This window comes from Gossypium hirsutum, chromosome D10, assembly GCF_007990345.1.
Source record: "Gossypium hirsutum isolate 1008001.06 chromosome D10, Gossypium_hirsutum_v2.1, whole genome shotgun sequence".
Lineage (NCBI taxonomy): Eukaryota > Viridiplantae > Streptophyta > Magnoliopsida > Malvales > Malvaceae > Gossypium > Gossypium hirsutum.
In genome coordinates this window covers 66,399,079-66,404,820 of record NC_053446.1, presented here as the reverse complement: position 1 = coordinate 66,404,820, position 5,742 = coordinate 66,399,079, and the positions used below count along the sequence as shown (strand labels likewise).

At 35.6% G+C, this 5,742-nt stretch overlaps 1 pseudogene; it reads left to right on the top strand.

The window, feature by feature from the left end:
* The first annotated feature begins 1,611 nt into the window (after nt 1-1,611).
* Nucleotides 1,612-4,286, top strand: LOC121222612 (probable LRR receptor-like serine/threonine-protein kinase At3g47570; annotated as a pseudogene).
* Nucleotides 4,287-5,742: the final 1,456 nt, after the last annotated feature.

The window sequence follows — 5,742 nt, the reverse complement described above, 5'->3', positions numbered from 1 at the left end:
AATATCAACGAATCCGAAGTGGATTAAAACGCGCATCTGAGCACAAGTCAAATCATTTGTTTAATTCATATAGCTATCCTCGTAAATTAATAGATTAGGAAATCTTAATTTTCATGGTACCCACCAACACTGAATTAATAAAATTAAGCGAAGCCACACCTAAATCCGCTAAACTCGACTGAGCTGAATTGGTTAAATGATTATATGGTTAGTTTATTTGATAATGTCAGGTACTAAATTTCATAATCGAATCGGTTGATTTATTTTACCCATGTGGAGAACTATTAGAAATTCGGTTGATGATTAATCTTGAAACACATCCAGAAATCAACTTTGATAGATTTTCTAGTAATCAACGGTGGGGATTGATCAGCTTTGATAGAATTATTAGAAATCGATTGAAGTAACATATATCATTGGTGAAGAATGATCACGCCGTACATTTTCTTGTAATCAACATTTGTGGCAGAAAGATATATCATTGGTGAAGAATGAATGGATCATAGAAATTGGTAAAAGCCGGCAATGGACAAACACTGTTCCATTGGCCAGCTTAACAAATGCTTGAAAGCTTCAAAAGTTAACGAATCCAATGGAGTTCATACCAATACCACACAAAAAGCTTATATAAAGTCCCCTTTCCATGGCATTATCTACCGCAAAATCAAGCTCCACAATAAACTCAACAATGGCTGCCCAAACCTCCCCTTTGGCATGGCTTTCGCTTATCAGCTTCACTCTTGCTATGCTTATCTGCTGCTGCTATGGTTCCTCTGATAACAGACAGGTTTGCATTGTTTATATGGGGAACCTGCCAAAGGGTGAGGTTTCAATTTCAAGCCTTCACACTAGTATGCTTCAACAAGTTCTCCCCAGATACTTATTATCTGCATGTTCTTTTGGGCTTTTTTTTTGGTGAAATTGTTGTTTTAGTCGTTCAATTATACTTGACTTTGGGATTTAGCCTAATTTCTTTTATTTTCGCCCGTAATTTTGTCTCTTTACTATTATAATGCCATTAGTTAGTTTGAATATGTAACATCACTAGTTATTCCGCTTAATACGCATGTGGACTTTGTTTTTTAATAACATACATTCCAACTCATCATTAGAGTTGTCCATAGGTCTGGTTGTTCATCTAGCCTAACTTGAGTCGGGCATAGACAAAACATTTTGTCTATGAGCCGGTCTGGCCCAACCCATTTTTAATTAAATCAAAATGATTTTTTAAAATATTTTTATATAGATTTAATTGTAAAACTATATATTTATCAATTTATTATTTTTAAACAGTAATATGGGCTTTTTTACTGGACCAAACTCGAGCCCGAGCATGAATTGTTTTTCAAAATCAATCCTCTGCTTAGCCTAGTCTATAGGCACCTTTACTCATCATGCTGACATATATTGTTATGATTGAAGCAGTGTTTTAGGGATAAATTCTTGTAATAATTTTAATTGGAATAGTTAATGGTATTACTTATTTGAACTAACTAATAATATCGGAAAAGTAGGACTAAATTATGCCGGTATAAGAACTAAAACTTTAATTTGAGCATAATAGAGGGATCAAAACCACAATTAGAGCATTTTTTACGGAGTGTTTCTAACTCTACATATGGATGGATGCAGCAATATTGTTGGATCAGATGTTTTGCTCTACAGCTACCACAGGAGTTTCAATGGCTTTGCTGCCAAAATGACCAAAGATGAAGCAGAAAAACTGAAAGGTTTTTCAAGATAATTCTTTTAACCAAATTATTATCTTTAAAACTCCAATGTCTCATACATTATGTTAGTAAATTTGGGTTTAATTTCTTTTTTCAGAAAAAGATGGGGTGGTATCAGTTTTCCATAGCCAAAAGAGGCAGCTTCACACATCAAGGTCATGGGACTTTATGGGATTTAACAGAAAAGTCAAAAGATCTGTCTTCGAAAGTGACATCATCGTCGGAATGCTTGACACCGGGATTTGGCCGGAATCTCAAAGCTTTAACGACACCGAAATCGGTGCAATTCCAGCAAAATGGAAAGTCACCTGCCAAACCTCAGCCAATTTCACTTGGAACAGGTAAAAGTAAAAAATCTATCATTGAAAATTTAGATTGAAATCCGATAGTTCAACTGGTTGAATCACATATCAATTGATTCAGCGGTTCAAATATATAGATTTAACCATGTTGATGGGAGGTAGGAGATATCTTCGAACTATTGTCCATCGGGAGTCAACGAACTCCACAATTGGTCAATGTTGTTTCCAATAGGAGTTTCATCTTTGAACTTTGTAAAGAGCTCGAGTGCTTGAAATAGCGGATTCACTGGGATAAACCGTACATGGTGCATGACCACTTATTAAGGAAATGTGAGCATTTATACTTGATAGGGTTCAAATCCATGCCTTATAGCATATAGGGAACTTATGGACAACCATACTACCACTTGGATATAGTCTGTCTGGCCGAGATGCTCCCACTTTGTTGAATTAGTTGCCTCTTTAAGCAATTCTTACACATGTTAAGATGTAATCTGAAAACATCATCAAGCAATTCTCTTAGATTAAAAGTTGCAATTATTGTTGTGACTTTAGGAGTTACTCTGGCTTTTACTTGTCTCCTCATCTTGTGGTTTAGAAAGAAGAAAGAGAAACAGGCAACAACAACTAGCGTAGAAAATTTGGTTTTACAACTATCATACCAAAGCATCGTAAGGGCTACGGGTGGATTCTCCATGCAGAATTTGGATGGATCAGGAAGCTGTGGTTCTGTATGCAAAGGAGTTCTTGAAGCTAGTGGAGCAGTTATTGCAGTAAAGGTGCTTAATCTTCTGAATCGTGGAGCTTCTAGGAGTTTCCTGGCTGAATGCGAGGCCTTGAAGAACATTCGACATCGAAATCTTGTCAAGGTACTAACAGCTATTTCAGGAGTCAATTACCAAGGCAATGATTTTAAAGCCTTGATTTATGAGTTCATGGAAAATGGAAGCTTGGAAGGCTGGTTGCATCCACTTATTGGCATGAATGAACCAGAGACGGCGAGAAACCTAAACTTCTTCCAAAGAGTAAGTGTTGCCATAGATGTTGCTCATGCACTCGAATATCTGCACCATCATTGTGAAGAACCAATCATTCATTGTGACCTCAAGCCAAGCAATATTCTACTTGATGAGTAAATGGTTGGTCATATAAGTGACTTCGGCTTAGCAAAATCCTTGCTACGGACAGATTGAACTATTCTGCTAATAAATCAAGCTCCCTTGGATTAAGAGGAACTATTGGCTATGCTCCTCCAGGTATGTTCACTTTAGTATTTTCTTCCATAATTTAAAAGCAAATCACATAGTTTAATATCAATTTTTCATGCTCTCTGCAATTATTTCTATATGTAATTTTGATGAACTAATTGTAGAATACGGCATGGGAAGCTAGTTGTCAACAAAAGGTGATGCGTATAGCTATGGCATCCTACTACTTGAGATGTTTACAGGAAAAAGGCCGACCGATGAAAGGTTTAGAGAAGGTTTAAGTCTTCGCAACTTTGTTAAGGCAGCACTGCCAGAACGAATAATCGACGTTACAAATCCTATTCTTGTTGAAGAAAGAGTCACATGAGGAACTCTCGATGTAAAAAACTCAAGAAATGATAGACATCTTTGGCGCTTGAATTCACTATTCGAAATAGGACTCACTTGTTTTGCTCAATCACCCAATGAGCAGATTGACATGAGTGATGTTGTTATTAAACTTTGTTCCATTAGAGACAAGTTTCATCCAACTCGATTACGTCATAAGGTTCGAACTTAAATAAATTGCTTAGTCGAAAGGTAAGATAGCTTCTTATCTTAGCAAAATATTGAATCATTCCATAACTTAAGGCATATTTCCACTACTTTTGGAGATAAGTGTTATGTTTAGATGATATGAAGAAGTAAAACAGATTACCCTGTTTTCAACATGCAGGTATCTAAGGTGTAGTATGGATGAAGTTGAGAGGCTTGGGTCAGTCAAAGTGTTGGATTTTATCTTCTGTTCACATTCTATTGGGTATTAGCAGGTGTCCACATTTCGCCTAAAAGCACTATGCTTGAGAAAAGAGAATAAATATGCAATATTTATAGCTTTCCACCGATAAGTTCTCGGTGTATTTTGTATTTTTTTATGCCGTTGTATTAATGTTTTGTTTTTCTCGCTCTTTGCTTCTTAAACTATTGGATCCTCATCAAGTAAGAATTTGAGATAATGCCAATATGCTTTGGTTTTATTTATGTTACTCAAATTTGGAAGAATGTATTCAAATGTTTGACATGGGATATATTTGATTTTACATCAAAGTGTGGTAAGTAATCACTGAAATTTAAGACTCTTTGTTTTTGTATCCATATTAAATGATATAGACTTCCTTTCTATTGGATTGAAGGGAGACTTATAAAATGTCTCTACATGATTTATTAATAGAAGCCTCTATTTATAAAATGTTGAGGAACTACTTATACTGCACTTTGTTTCTCGTTGATCAACAAAACACTTTGAAATACGTATAGAAATTGATTCAGGTTGATGGAGTTATTGAAAAAGCATTCGAAACTTTCCAGCTCTTTTTTCCTTGTTTACGTTGAAGTTATAATTCTTCTCTCATGCTTCAACTCCCAGTGCCTTAACTTGCTTGGTTTAGCAGACCCTGTAGTTACAGGAAACGCCACTGATAAACAAGCTTCTCTCATGTTCCCACTTTCTCCCTTTCGGTTTCAGGTCTGTTTCTTTTTTGTTGTTGGGATTTTCTTTCTGCTATTTCTTTTGCTTCTTTATATCTTCTTTTCCATTTGATTCTTTAATATAACAATCAACGTCTTTCTATTTTCTTCCATTTGCCATCTCTATTTCTTGTCTTCTTTCTATCCATTCGTTCCGGTGCTGTAGTTTTCTAATTTGTTGCTGGGCCATGCGTGGTTAGGAAAATCCGGTATAGTAATCGTAATTTGTTTTGTAAGTGTTTTTCAGTGGATTCTTAGGTGTGTTGTTTCAGTTTCACTCGAGAGGTTTTGGTTGTTGGATGATAGAAGAGTTGGTGGTTAATTGTTGTTTCTTAGGTGGTTAATATGGTGTAGAGGAAGTTTTGACAGACTATGTTCTGTAAATCTAGCAGATAAACCGCAAAATCTGTTTATCTGTTCTGGCGATTTTCTGCATTATATCTGGCAGGTCGACTGCATACTTTTATGGACTTCTAGCTTACACAAATTTGGTGTATGGGTTGGATGGGTACATAATTACCTTTATTGGTGTGTTGGGTGGAGCGGATATGGTGTATAGCGGTTGGGGTAGGAGTATTCTGTATGACATTACATAATCGAACATGATCTGTAATTGAAATTTTGCTCTGATATGCTATCTATGTGTTATGTGAATATCTGATTTGTTTCTGGGCTGTTTTATCATTTCAGGTAATCCACAAACTTAGTATTGGGTGGTGCACGAGAGCTCGAATTTTTCATTCATGCATAAGACGGTCCGTTTTGAACTCACAATTAAACTTTATGGACTTTTTATTTGGGAATGTTATCGGTTTTTGGGCATTATTAACGTTATGGATTTTTTATTGCTTTTATTGATTTTACTAAACTAAAACTATATACAGTATGATTTTTCTTAAACTAAATTTGAATGACCGCTTTTCAACTTAAACGGGTTAAGGATGCTTCCGCTGCAAATGTTTAATCGAGAAATTGATCAGTTTTTATCAAAGAAAT